The sequence below is a fragment of the Rhinolophus hipposideros genome, assembly GCF_964194185.1.
Source record: "Rhinolophus hipposideros genome assembly, chromosome: 19".
In the NCBI taxonomy this organism is placed as follows: domain Eukaryota; kingdom Metazoa; phylum Chordata; class Mammalia; order Chiroptera; family Rhinolophidae; genus Rhinolophus; species Rhinolophus hipposideros.
In genome coordinates this window covers 29,746,988-29,761,936 of record NC_138065.1, presented here as the reverse complement: position 1 = coordinate 29,761,936, position 14,949 = coordinate 29,746,988, and the positions used below count along the sequence as shown (strand labels likewise).

Below are 14,949 nucleotides of genomic sequence, written 5' to 3'. Positions count from 1 at the left end.
AACACATACAGACCCTTCTGGCTTGGCACTAGAGGCACATGCCCAGCTTGGCTCATGTGGGGCAATATTGGCTTCTACCCTGGCGCTCAGGATATTGCTTTGAGCATCCCTTCCTGCTTTTGGGGTAGGAGTGTGCCCAAGATCTGTGTTATCTTGTCCTATATCCTTTCCCACCAATTGCGGCTGGGTGCTGAGAGTGTCTCTGCAGTGGGCTTGTTAATTGGTGCTTCAGCTGGCTGATTGACTCTAATGCGGGTGAACCGCCTCTCAGACAGCCGTTAATTGCAGGCACGAGAGAGACAATAATTATGCGATAATGGGTGGCTTTTGTGTGAGTCCTTCTCCTTGCACTGTGTCAGCAAACACCAAGGGTTTGTTTCCCAACATTCAGCTACCCTGCTGAGGAGATACCACAGCCTACTTCAGCTCACTAGTCCCTGTCATCCAGCCCACCTGTCCTCACCCCCGGGTTTTACCCACATCCTCTGGGTGACAGAGAGCATATGCCCATCTTCCAAAATATTGTCGCCTCATCCTCAGGCCGTCATGATCTCATTTTTAGTATTTGTGAAGTTGATTGATATTTTATTAGGAAGTAGTACTTAATCAACTTTGCTTTAAAAAAGGGGTAAAAACTCTATTCTGTGCCTTGTTCCATGGGCCCTTCTTTGTTAATATTTTTACATCACTGTAATTAGTGTGTCGCTCTTGTCCTGTGCCATGCATTTTTTGTTTGTTTAATATGATTTTATACAAACACTTCGAGGTATGACAATGTTCCATAAATTTGTCACTTTAAATAGCTGTAAATAATTCTGTCATGTTACTTCATTCTTGTACTGCTCTTCTCCTTTACTGGGAATTTGGGTTGTTTCCAATTTGTTGCTATTATGAATAGCTCTGCTATAAACGTCTTTATATATTACTGATTTTCACCCCCAGTTATTTCCCAGGGGGTAAATTGAATGATGAGTTATATTGATCTGGCATCATGTTGGGAAGAGTAGAGGGGAGTGGGAAGCTGGAGGCTACTGGGAGAGTTTAACTGATTCTCTCTCCTGTCTCTCCTATATGCAATTCCTTCTCTTTGCATTTCTCTCCCATCCATTTCTAGTATGATCCTTGCTCCAACATCCCTAGTAATACCCAAGTTAGTGACATAGAGACTTGGCGCTCTTGTTACCTATTGCTGTAGAATAGATTACCCCAAGAAGTAGTGACTTACAACAATAATGTGTTGTTATCTCTATGGTTCTCTAGGTTACCTGGGCTTAGCTAGGTGCTGGCTTGGGTTGTCTCCTGTGCTTGCTGTTATCTGAAGGCTAGACTGGGCCGGATGGCCAAGGTGGATCCTTACATGGCTGTCATCTGGGGAGCTCAGGGCTGTCAACCTGAGCATCTCCCTGTGGTCTCTCCATGTAACGTGGGCTTCCCTCCGCATGGCAGTTGGTTCCAAAAGGGGGTGTCTCAAGAGAAAGTATTCCAAGAGACGCAAGTAGAAACTTTAAGGCTTCTCATGCCCTAGCTGCAAAAGTCACACAATGTCACTTCTGTTACATTCCATTGACCAAACTGAGTCACAGGCCCATCCAGATGCAGCAGGAGGGCGAATAGACTACACCTCTCAATGGTAGGAGTAGCAAAGAATTTGCAGCCATCTTTGATCCTCTACCCTTGAAGACAAAAAGCCTGTATTGATTAGCATCCTATGGATTCTATCAGTTTCTGCTTATGAGAGGCCATATGAGAGAGCCTATCCCGTCATTTCCACTCCAAATCCTGCCCATTCTCACAGCTCAGAAGTCATGTGATCTCTTCTCAGAACCTTCCCTGAAGGCTCCACAGGAGTCATCTCTTCTGGCATCCCTCCTCCCTTGCCTTCCTGAAGGCTCCGTATCTTTGTTTGCCCTTGTCTCACTCAGCTCTTATCACACATCACAGCATTCAGTTATTTATGGGCTTAGCTTGCTGGGTGTCAACTCCTGCTTGAAGGCAAGAATTCTGTCCTGTTCTTCTTGTTAATTTCTACACCCTACCCTAAAAAACCTCATAAAAGGGCTGTAAAAGGGCTTCCATACATCCCATTCCTTAACCCCTTTTCATACATTGGACTCTTCACTCACTGTCTGTTCAATGAATGCCTAAATTAGCTTAATGAAAGGGGGCGGGGAAGAGGACACATTTGCTGAACACTTAGTGTGTGTGTTTACTAGCACTAGCTAGGAGCTTTATATAAATTATCTTATTTAATTTTTATTGCAACCTGAGAAGTACATGGTAGTATGTTTATCTTACAGATGTTAAAGCTGAGGTTCAGAGATATTAACACATGTTCAAGGTGACATCGTTGGATTATGTAGTTAGAAAGTTGTAGAGTCATGATTCGAACGTAGGCCTTTGGGAACTTTGGACGAATATTCTCTCCTATACTTTACCTCTTAGAATCTCAGTTTTTCATCTGTAAAATGGGGAGAGTAATACACCTCACAGGGTTGTTTGGATGAAAGGAAATAAGACAAGCAAAACTTCCAGTGCTTGGTGTAGAGTAGGCATTCACTTCATACTGCTCGTCCTGACATGACTTCTTGTTCTGTTCTTAAGGGCTTGACAAGCACTCTATGCATTTGGGGTGCCTTTATGGCTAGTGACATAGTTGACAGAACTGCCCTGTCATCATCTTTGGGTGTGTGCGTTGTTCACCAACACATACATTATTACTCTGGTCCTGTGCTTCCTTGACCCTCTCCCTGGGGCACATAGGGAGTCATTTTCCCTAGATTCCCCTCCGATGAGTGGTGAGTGGTGAGCATGAGTGAGTGACCTCCCACCTTTGTTCCAATCACAATGCAGACAGCCAGGTCTTCAGTCACCTGGGTTCTTATCCCAGAGCAGCTGAGCCTGGGGAGCCTGCCCTGCCATATTAATTACTTTTGTTTGCTCTTTGAAAATTAATTCCAACAAAAACTCAAGAACTTTTTCTTTTCCTCATCCTCATGCTCACTTGCTCACTTTACCTCTCAGGTCTGATTCACTCTTTGGTCTCTGTCTATCTCATCGCATACAAGACCCCGTTCAGGATGATTGTGCAGTGGTGCTGCTTCACTGGATGAGTTATGATATGGATCAGAAAGGAGACTGCAGTACTGTGAAGGGGGTTCCTTCGTAGAGCTGGGGACAGCGATGATTTATGTCTTTGCTCCCCTGATACCCTTCTCTCTTATTGCTCTGGCTCTGGCCTCATCATTTTCTGGCTCGAGACACTGCCCAGGAAGGGAGGAACTGGTTAGTCTAGGCGTCCACTAGTCTGCTCTGGTCTCTGTCCCTTCATTCCAAGCTCAGTTCCATCTCCCATCCCCTGCATGGCCACTGATATATAGCATAAAGTTGCCAGAATCACAGAAGGCAGGGGAGGTTGGACTTTTTTCCCTTAACTCTTCTCACACCCTTCCCTCCAAAGGTCCAAACTGAAAAGTCTGAGAATTCAGACAGACGCAAGTTTCTTAAAATTCTTTTATCCCTGCCTTCAGGCTTTTCTTTCCTCCCAGTGTAAGCTGTTTGGTTGAGCGCAGGGCTCAGGGGAGGTGAGATGGAAGCTGTCCCAGCAAACTGCTTTCTTTATCACTCTAGCCCAGCACTAGCAGGGAGCTCGTCACACGCAGCTACTAGCTTTTGTGATTCTGTTCCAGTCTAATTCTGCACCTGGATGCCTGGAGTTTGATAGATCTTCAAGTGAAAAAAAGCATTGCCTGCATTCATGCAGATTTGCAGATATATGTCCTTTATGTTTACAAGCCCATGGTGAATGACAGGGAGGACGAAGGCAGAATCATATACAAGCTGGTCCAGTGCATGATTCTGAATAACACCTTCCCCCTTCATATACCTTCCAAGGATTCAGGCCTGATGGCCTCAGCCAGAAGTAACCTCTCTTTCCATTGAATTCCTCTGGTACCAGTGACTTGTAACATTTACAGGAAATCTATGCTTTTAGTTGTAGGGTGGTAGTAGAAGATAGATGAATTGGGGCTGGATTATATAAGGTCTTGCATTTTGAGCTAGCCTCTATCCTGTAGACACTGGAGATACACTGAAGGTTCATGAGCCAGCGCCTGACCGAACTGTCACTTATTGAGAGCAGGGAGACCAAATTCAGAGGCACACTGTTTTATCTCCAGAACAATGGGACTGGGGATGAAAGTTCAGGCAGGTTTGCTAGCTCATGCTTAACCTATAGTCTAAAGACTACATGTGAATAGGGAAGATTTGTTGGTAATGGGGACTTCTGGTGACACACTGAGAGCGATTTCAGGGGCTCCAGGGGGTAAGATTGGGAATCCAAAGTCTTAGGGTAAAGTTTTAGGATAAAGTTGAGTGGGTGACTAGAAGCAGGAGGGTTCAGATCAGATCTAAGAGGTACAGGGCCCCTGTTGACAGTAGAGGTTTATATTGGGCCCCTCCCTTGTGCAAGAGGCATTTGTCAAAGGTGTCCCAGAAGAATTATTTGCTGGCCATCAAAGTAGCTGTGGCGAGGTGACAGGGAACTGTTAGTGGCTATGGGGGGATTGAAAAGAGGTTACAGATATGCCCATGTCACATATGTACCATCATTCCCATTGCATGGCTCAGAACAGCTGGCCCTTTTTTTCCCCCTGGGGGCTCAGCCTTCATTTCCCAGACAGAAAAGCGGTAAGGGGAATGACATAACTCCTTGTCTGTCAGCTTCCTCCCAAGGTCACTTGTTTCTGCACTGCTGTCCCTGGAGCTGGGGGCTGCCTGGTGTTGCCTGCATGCCTTCTTGCCTTAATCCAGTTGCTCTGGCAGAAAGCAGAGTGTGGCTGCCTGCCGCAGCTGCAAAGATGCATTTGAGAGAAGGATCCTCCTTCAGACTGTTCTCCAGGCCTGAGAAACAGACCCCCTCTTCTCCTCCCCCAAGAAGGGCCTTCCCTAGAGCCTTTCTCTGGTGAGGAAGGAAGGCAGGCACTTAGTCAAGGGGCCCAACCTGGTGTCTATACATTGAGTGGAGTTGTCTGTAGTGCTGGTCTGAGGCCAAGCTAAACACCCTCCCACAAACTGCCCCAGCCATCCAGCTTTCCTGGCCTGGCTGGGAGTGGAAGATGGGGGTGGTGGTGGTTGGCTATAGGTTAACCCTTGGAGGCCAAGAGTAGAAGAGTCCAGTGGGAAAGTGTTTGTCTGTTTCCTGATAGGTGGTTTTATCAAGACCAACTCCAGAATGGCAGGCCCAGAGCCCACCTCCTATGGTGATCTTATTCGAAAAGTTATTTGAATGGTCAGGTTCTCTGAGTCACTCCCTCTATTAGCACAAAAACTTAAGATTTCACTGTACAGGATGAAAGGGGGCCTTGCTTCCAGTTCATCTTTTTGATGGTGGGCCTGGCTCCTCCCTCTGCGATGGGTGTTGTATAAGCTATGGCCTTTGTCTAGTTCCCCAGTGCAGAAGGTTTGCCTCAGGGGAATTTCTTCAGGGTACCTGGGCTGAAGCATGTCCAGACCACACCGCCTGTTTCACCCCATCCCAGGCCTGTCCCCAGGGAAGGTTCTGGAAACAAGAATTCTCTTCCTTCTCCACTTCTACTATAGCCGGCGTCATGTTACTCTTGGCCTTTTGTGTTCAAGACCTGGAGAGAAATGGCCCAAAGTTGGACCTCTTCAGAACTCAAAACCTCAGAGGGACCATACAGTTTTAAATAGGTTGATTAATAAGTCATTGTCTAACAGGAGCAAGAGGAGTGGACATTTCTTAGTTTTTTAAGGGAATGCATTGCCAGTGAAACCCTGGGCTTTCTATAGAACAGCAATATAGGCAGTTCTTGCTATAGAACTGCCTTTAACCCTGGAGGCCTGGGAACTTGCCTGGTCTGGCAGTGGGTTGCTAGCGCTTAGTCCTGGTAGCCCAAGCAAGGTGCACTGCCCGGAACACTGGCGAGTAGGATCAAGGAGGCTCCTTCCAGCCGGCAGAACAGGGCTGAGCCCCCTTGAGGACCAAAGCCTGACCTGCCCAGGAAGAGACAGCCAGGTTCTGAGTGTCAGCACCGGTTCCCTAAGATGGTTGCTATTTCCTCCGAGCTGCAGCTATTAGTCAGCTGAGGACTAGGGATCAGTCATGAGGCTTCCCTCCTGTGGCTTTGTGAAGCTGCAGAGAAAAGCGTCAACGTGTATAAAAAGCTATGCAAATGTCAGAGATTATTATGAATATTATTATTCTGAGGAGAGGCCGAGAACTCTTGGAGGCCTAAGTTTCAGCCCTTATTCCCTGTGGAAGTTCTTGCAACTTCCTCCCACCTTCCCCAGGGACAGTGAAGAGAAGGAGCCATTGGGTGTGACTTGCCTGTTGCTCCCAGCCACCCTGTTTGGGCCAAGCTCCAGATAATTAGAGAAACCTCATCAACCCACAGATACAAATCCTAGGACCAGATCATGCCTCCCTGCCCTGTCTCTCTGTCCCCTTCTTCCTTACTCTTCCTTGCAGCATTTTCCGTTTCCCTCTGATGGAGCCCCTGGGCAGGGAGCCCGAGGCCTGGGGGCCTTGGTGTTCTCTGACTTGGTTTGTTCTTCGCCTTCTCCTTATTCAGATAACCTTACAGAAACCTGCCTCTTCCGTCCTAGGTGTGGCAGGAACTCTTGTTTATGGTAACGATACCTTACATTTATAGAGTGTTGCTTCTCTGTGAGCCCAGAGTACTTTTCCTTCTGTGTGTGCTTCCTTGGCTCTGGAGGTGCAGGCTGAGGGACAGGAGACTGGTGACTTTATAACTGAGGCTGAGAGGCAGTCAGTGGCCTGCCGTAGGTCACACAGCCAGCAAGTGGCAGAGCCAGGATTTGAGTTTCAGAGTTGGGACGGCCCTGGAATTAGTCACTGGGTTCCTCAACTGCCAGAGAGAGACTTGTTGTTCCGCTTCCTCTGTGACTAAGGGTGAGGACTGATGCTTGCGTGGGTTGACTCCGAGGTAACCTTGGGTCCTGTGGTCCCTGAAGGTCAGTGAGTGTGAAGAGGTGGGAGGTGGTCATCTTGTGACCGCCAGCATGGGCATGAATATGGAACAGGCACCTTGGAGGAATACTAACTTAACCCTGTGTCCCCTTCAGCATTGTGCCCCAAAAGGGCGGGCTCTGGGCAGGCTCCTTCTGGCTCCCTTGATTGGCTACTTGGTCTGAGGTGGAGCCTCCCGTCCAGCACTCAGCCCCTCAGGAGGCAGGTACATCAGTCCACTTGTCTCTTCCAGAAGCAGACTGCTAGGAGGTGGGAAAGGAACTGGCTGGGCCAGGAAGTGTGTCTGCCAGCTGATGCCTCAGACCCCTCCTGGGCTGGTAAGGGCAGGGAACTCCTTCTGAGCAAACTGGGCTAGGAATGGCTGGGGGACTGTGGAGGTGTGGGGCTGCCAAGCAGTCACTCTGGTTATGTGTTCCTGGGGGTATCTAACCCTCCCCACTCCATCTTTCTCCCCTCATGCCTTAGTGTTGCTTTCTTTCTCCCTTGCTCCCTCTTCTCTTTTCTTTCCTTTATTAAATTATATCTTCAACTCTGCAATGTGCTAGGCCTGGTATACTCTTCCCCTCTGTTTCCTCCCTTCCCAAGGACTTCTCCCAATACCCTGTAGTCCTCTCCCTTTCCTTTCTGATTTCTCATCCCTTTCTCCCTCTGTCTTTTCTTCTTTCCCATGAGTTCTGTGATCGGCAGCACCAGAAAGTGCTAAGGGAAGGACCAACCTGGGAGGTGCCAGCTGTTTGCCCAAGGTGGGGTTGGTGGTAGCCTGGGCCTCTGGGCTGGGTTGGGCTGGGCTGGGCTAGAGTGTGGACTTGGGTCCTTGGTTCTTCTGTGGCCTGTCCTTCCCACAACTTCTTCCTTCTCCCGTCCTCCCCATTTTCACTCTGGTGCCTAACAGAGGCAGAAAGGCAACAGACATTTTTAAAAATTGATTAATTATTTATTTTCCTGTTTAAATTTTTTATTATTAAATTTATTGGGGTGGTGTTGGTTCATAAGATTATATAAGTTTCAAGTGTATAATACTATACATCATTTGTATAGTGTGGCAACAGGCATTTGATCCAGCTATGCAAATGCTGCTTTGCAATGATTCTAGTTCTTTTCCAGATCCTAGGGTAATGAGAGGCTGAATTCAATATGCGGCTGGAAAAGCTCTTAGTTTTTAGCTCTGCGCCAGGATGGTTTGGAGAGGAAGGGGTGTGTGCAGTTTCACCGCAGAAGATAATGTATCTCCACTACTGTCTCTTGGTGGGACCTTGAGAGGGTTGCTTTCTCCAGTGTTGGACTGGCGCTACCTCTATCAAAGGCCCGAGGAGGATATAGCCATAGAAAGTGAGGTCTAACTTGTTGCAGTGGAGCTGCTAGAAAGGGAAAAGCATCCTGTGGGTCCTCTCCCATCATGCTGTTAAGGGTGGGAGCCCCAGAGGTCAGAGCCATCAGCCTGGCCAGCTTGGAGGACTTTACTGCACTGTGCTATGTCACCACAGTGATGGTCACGGAGCGTCTGATTTTCATTTAAAAAAATTACAAACGTATATAAAAGTCGAAAGAATACTGTAATAACCTCTCTGCACCCCGGCTTCAATAGCTTTGAAGTCATCTCCTGGCCAATCTTATTTTAGATATAATCCCAGTCCTTTCTACACTCTGATTGTTTTGAAGCAAATCCTGAACCGCTTATCATTTCATCTCTAAAGATATGGACTTAAAAAAATCATTATCACACCTAAACAAAATCAATAATTTCTTTATATAATCAAATATTCAGTTAATATTCATATTTCTCTGATAATTGTATGTTTTTCCCGTGTTCTTTTTAATTTGGATCCAAATAAATCTATATATTGTGACTGATTGTTAAAGTTCTTAAATCACTCTTAATCTATAGATACTCTTTTTCTCCTTCTTTCTCTCTTGCAATGTTTTGCTGAAGAAACCAGGTCTTTTGTCCTGTAGAATTTTTAGCATTCTGGATTTGGCTGATTGCATCCTCATCATATCACCTAACATGTTCCACTGTCCCTGTATGAGTGGTTAGATTAAAGGCTTAATGAAATTCAGGTTCATTTAATTTATTTATTTGGGGGTGGGAAGCAAGAATCCCTGGGTTGTGGTGTGTACATCTATCAGGAGACCCACAATGTCTGGCTGTCTCTTCTTTTTTAACTTGCCTAGATCCATTAATTCATTACAGGCTAATTACTTATTAATGATGCTCTCTAATTAGACGTTACTTCCTTCATCCCACAGTAAGTGATCTCTTACTTGCTAAGAGGCCTCCTTCTCTGGGAGATGTTGCTGAGGAGGCCCAGACCACATGGCAATGGGGTGGTCCACTCCTACCCGTCCTGGCCTCTGTGGATTGGTAAGGCAGGCATCCCATAAATGCCAGGTGGGAGCCCTGGAAAGAGTCCTTTGTGTCTTTATTCAGTCAAATTTCCAGTTTCTGTGCTGATGGAATGAGTCAGAGCCCAAGTCAGTCCAGATAACTTTTCCGGTTAGCCTAGAAATACAGTTCAGCCACATTTAATCAGATGAATGGTCAGACACCAATCTTCCCTGACTATGCCGTATACCCACCCCTGTCTCAGATCCACTATCAGCTACCTAATCTTCACACACACACACACACACACACACACACACACGCACGCACGCACGCACGCACGCACACACACACACTACATGAGGTTAAGAGGGAAGCACGGAGGTCAGCTTGCTTGAGTATGGGTTTTGATCCACCACTTTCTAATTGTTTTGCTTTGGACAAGTCAGCTAGCTTCTCTCTGCATCAGTGTCTCCACTTACCTTGTAGCGTTATGAAATATTAGCTGAGATCACGTAAACAAAAAACTCAGCACAGTGCCTGGCACTGTTATTTTGAATCAGCTGCTCATAGCACTCAAAATGTCTAACTGCGAGAATCCGCACAGAGTGGCAGCAGACAATTGAAAGATGACCATATGTCACAGATGTAGTATTGTGTGCTATATTACTTATTCCAAGACCCATCAATAAGGAGGCTCAAGCAGCATTTAATAACAGTTTCTTTCCTTTTCATCCCCGTCAAGGTCATGTCAAAGTAGTTAGGGTTCCAGCCCTAATTTCAAGGATGACGAAGCTGTGTCCAGAGAACTTGCTACCTGAAATCCACAGCGAGTCAGAAGATGTGCCTACACTGGGAAAGGAAACTGGCCACCCTGGCTCTCTGATATGCCCTCTGTCCTTTCCTTAGGAATAGGAGCAGCAGGGAGGGACTGAGAGGACGTGGGGTTTGGCTTAGACTTGCTCTTGTATTTTTCCCTTTTGGAGGCCTATGCTGTCTCTTGCCCTTGAGGAGGCCCCGTGAGGCCTCAGGTCTAGAGAGCCAGGTGGACAAGCCTCCGCCCTGAGAGCTTGCGGTCCCCTGGGGCCTGGCACAGCTGCTAGCCCGTCTGCCCATGCAGATCAGAGACGGAAATCTGCAGTTAGATAATTAGACACAGCAACCTCCCTGGGCAGAGAAGGTGCCAATCAACCACAGGGCTCCCGGCACGCTTCTTGGCCTAAGTGGGCCAGACACTCCAGACCGGGAAGGGTTTCTGAGAAGGGGTCTAGAGAGAGAGACAGAGAGAGAAAGAGAGAGAGAGAGGAGACTGGTAGGCACTGAGCTCATTTGCTCTGTATTAGCTCCTTATCACTGGCTATTTCCTGTAACTCTCCATGTGCTGGGCAATACAGACAATAAGACACCATTTGTGGACCTTCAGAGAGATACAACAAGGAATGGAGCTAAGGATAAATAGGGTGCGAGGCTTCAGTGCCAGGTGGGGGGAGAGTTAGGAGGGCTGGGCAAACAGGAAGCACTGGCACTGCTTTCTTAGGCACAAAAAAAAAAAAAAAAAAAAAAGAAAGAAAGAAAGAAAGAACTGGTACATAACAAACTCAATGAAATGCTGTATTTCTGTTTCACTGGGCTCCCGCCTGTTATATCCTTGAGCTTCTTATTCTGCTGGGAGCTCAGCCTTGTGACTTGAGCATGTGAGCTGAGAGTGGCAGAGTTTCCATCCCAGCAGAGGAGAAAGGGGGAGGGGAGAGACTAGGAAGAGGCAGACACCCAAATAGCTGCTTTGTTCATAACTTCATACTACAGAGGCTGCAGTGCAGAGAGGGCTTCTGCTGGGGACCATTCCCGGCCTAAGCGTAGGGCCCCAGAATTTAGGTAGTGAGCAGAGTTCAAGGGTGCACAGCTGTGACCCATTGGATCATACAGTGAAAGCAGGGATGATGGGGACAGTGGCCTTGAGTCAGACTGAACTTCTCCAAGTCCCAGTGCCTAGCTCTGTGCTGGCACACAGAAAGCTCTCATGAAATGTGGAGTCAATGAATGAATGAACAAATGAACCAGTCAAGGAGAAAGAAAAGGAATTTGATTACAGTTCTCCTTAGACCTTCCTCATTTGCTAGTTTGAACCTTAGGGGTTGGATTTAGGGCTCGGGCGGCAAAAGTTGCTTGTTAGAAACGTGTTCTAAGTTGAAGTAAAGTTTGATTATCTGTTGCACAGAGCTCTGCTTTGTGTATTAACCAGGATTTTGACTTCTCTTCTTTCTCTTTTATCTCCCTCTTTGCATGTACTCACTTTCATAGATGCGTGGGGACGGAGTTGGGCCGCCACACACATACTCCTTAGGGTGAGCATTTGGAAGGATATGTACATTTCAGCTCTCTGTGCCCTCCTGCCCCTCCTTGGGTTATGAGTCTGGGTCTCAGTCACCTCTGTTTTTTCACCAGTGTGTTGTGCACAGGGGTCACTAATAAAATATTTGCTGAATTAAGAAATGGCTGTAAGTTGGTAGAGGCAGAAGGGAGAAGCTTTCTCCATCCTGACTTCCTAAGCCGTGCTCTTTGTCCCTGCTCTAGAATAGGACAGACTGCCTTTAAGGGACACAGGAGCTGAGTATCCATTCATGCTCTCTGGTCTCCATGAACTCAGGGGCCCAGTTTGAGCCCGGGCTCTGTTTCAGCTGGCAGAAGGAGCATGGAACTGGAGCCTGCCCTTGGCCGTAGAGAAAGTCGGCTACAGCAGGACTGGACACGTTTAGTGCTCAGCAGCCTGCCCCACAAAGCAGCTTAGGGGAAAGGAAGTGGATTGAAGCCAGGCAAAACTCGCTGTGCTGGACTTGTTTGGGAGGGGGCTGCTCAGGGTGAGGAATGGGGCACTGCCCGTTTCTCTGATCTGTCCAGTCTGTAAATTAATGGCAGCTTAGCTGTGCTTGGTGTTAGAAGCATGGAAATGGCTGTTCTTGCTACTCCCTCTGCCCATACTTTACCCCATTTTTGCCCTGGCCACTGAGATCTTTGCAGAGCTAAGCAGAGCTTTGCAGAGCTCTGGGGATAGCCAGGAAGCAGAATCTTGCTCTGTGGCCTCCACCTGGGTTTGTTCACACTAAGAAATCACCAAGAAAAGCCTTTCTCAGGGCTCAGGGTCCCAAGCAATCTCTATTAGTTTCTAACAGGATTGTATTTTCCAGCTGGGAAGGTAAACTTACCCAGAGCTTCTGGAAGAACCAAGGCTCCCAGCAGGGCTGGGACATGCCCACAGTAACATGTGCACCAAGGGCTCACCAGGACGGGCATGGAGGCGCTCAGCCTCCCAACCCTGGCACTTGAGCTCTCAATAGTTCTGAGCATGAAGAGTTCATGTGGCACCCATGGGTTCTTTGGCAAACCAGAGGCTTATTTCATGTGTAAGTCATTTGTTAGGGTGACCAATTTGTCCTGGTAGTCCTGGGACTTTCTCCGTTTTAGCACTGGAAGTCCTGCATTCTGGGAGCCCCCTCAGTGCTGGGCAAACTGGGACAGTTGGCCACCCTATCTCTTGGGATTCTCTCTCTGCCAGCTCTCTAAACCCAGTTTCCATTTCTCTGTATTGCTTAAACCATGGCGGACCCCCCCTCCCATTCAGCTTCTGTGGGCTGATTCCAGAGATTTGAACTCAGATAACTGGGCAGAGATGTCACCTATCCAAGGTGCAGGAGGCATGTCCTCTCTATCTCCCACCTGCTCCAAGACAATCAAAACAGTTGCTTCTCTCTGCCTGCAATTGGGGCAGCTAAAGGAAACCTGGAGGCGGCTCCTGCTTGTCTACAGCCCAGACCTCCGATCAGAGCTTGCATTTTTGCATCTCCTCTCCTCTAAATAACTCCAAGCCATCTGGTCTCTGGTCTCCTTTACCCTAACACAGTCCCTATGCCAAAGGATAAAGACACCTACAGGTGACATGATACCCTTTTAATAAGTGGGGAAGCTGAAATCTGTGGAAAGTTTAGTAAGCTACTGGCTCAAGATCATATAGAAGCACTAAGATCAGCATCAACTTCCGATTTAGCACCTTTAGGCACAAAATCTTCAGCTTTTGTGATTTCTGGGATAGTCTCTCCTGCTCCAAATCCCTTCTTCTGAATCTTATCCCTCCCAGTTAAGATTTTGTTAGAGAAACCCAACATCAGAGAAGATTATTTCTTCGTTCTTTTTTTTTTTTTGCCCCAACTTCTGTCTCGTTGGTGCTGAGACTTTCCTGTCTGAACATCCTTTCTAATGGGCGTCAAAACATAGCCAGAGCTGGAGTTGCCCAGCCCCGTCCTTCCCATCCCATCCCATAAAGGCGTTATTCACTGAGGCCCCTCTTTATCCTATTTATAAAAATTTTCAGCATGTCTTTGTCTCAGTGACAAACGTGACTCTATCCTCCTTAACCCTGCTCTTTACTTCAGCTTTGGTCGAGATGCTAGAAATTTCCTTTCACCTTCATAAAAAGCAGCCCTGGTTCCTTTTTATGTGTGGCAATCAGGTCACAGAGAAGCCGCTCTTTTAGAGACAGGCTCATGGGGAGTAGCGGGACTCTTGGATGTGGACAGTGCAGGCGGCTCATGAAGTCCTCGTGCAGCCAAAACACAGCCAACCCCTCCAAGCTGGATTTTTATTACATTTCCTTCAAGCCAGGTGACTCATGCAGGCTCATTCAGAACCTGGGGCACAGGGCAGAAGTGACTTCAGTCGTCACTCACCAGAATACTCATTCAGCATGCTTGCAATGAGAGCTGAGTGACATCCCGGTAGTAGGAGCGTGCAGCCTGTACTTGGCTAGTGGTCTGCAGCACAGCGCTGGGGTCAGTCTTCCAGGTGCCGTTCAAGTCCTGCCCCTTTGGGCGTTTAACCCCATGTGGTCTCAGCGGTAAAAGGGCGATGATAATGCTCATAGCCATCTCAAAAGTCATGTGCATGTTGTGAGGATGAAATGAGTTGCATTTAGAATTATGCCTGACACAAAGTATGCACTCAAATAGCTGTTGATATTAGCTAGCTCATACCCTCTGCCATGTGCCCCTCTAGTAAGTCGTTCATTCATTTGATAAATATGTATTGAGTGTCCATTATGTGCCAGGAATATAAGGACAGACTGGTTCAAACTTTCCAGGAGCGCAGCGGCAGCTCAGCTCAAAGTGCTGTGTTCAATTTTAATTGCAGGGGGCGCTGCCCACCATCCCTTGTGGGACTGGAGGAGTTGAACTGGCAACCTTGTGGTTGAGAGCCCACTGGCCCATGTGGGAATCGAACCGGCAGCCTTCGGAGTTAGGAGCTCGAGCTCTAATCTCCTGAGCCACCGGGCCGGCCCAGGAGGCAAGCTTCTTGAGGGCGCTGAATATCCAGTGCCTAGCACAGTGCTAGGCACACAGTAGACAAAAAACAAATGCCTGGCACATAGTTGTAGACCCTTAGTAAATGTTTGTCAAATGAATGAATGTAACAAATGGTTCTAACCAATGTAAATGCAGGGAGGGTATTAAGTTCCAAGGAAATGCAAAGCAAAGGGTAGATCAGGGTTGGCCATAGTCTTTCAGGGAGGTCCTGCTGGAAGAGATAATTTAGATTTAGAATGGGAAGAAGGAATAGAACTTGCATT

The 14,949-nt window shown here is 47.4% G+C and overlaps 1 protein-coding gene across 19 annotated transcripts in view; it reads left to right on the top strand.

The window, feature by feature from the left end:
- The window catches only part of PLEKHA6 (pleckstrin homology domain containing A6), a 134,578-nt gene that overhangs the window by 30,976 nt on the left and 88,653 nt on the right, over positions 1 to 14,949 (top strand). The window contains exon 1 of one of the 19 annotated variants that reach the window (XM_081025582.1): positions 7,245 to 7,326. The exons of the other annotated variants lie outside the window; for them this stretch is intronic. The gene's annotated coding sequence lies outside the window, so the exon portion shown is untranslated. Of the gene's footprint in view, positions 1 to 7,244; positions 7,327 to 14,949 lie in introns of those variants that run through there. 19 annotated transcript variants of the gene reach the window in all.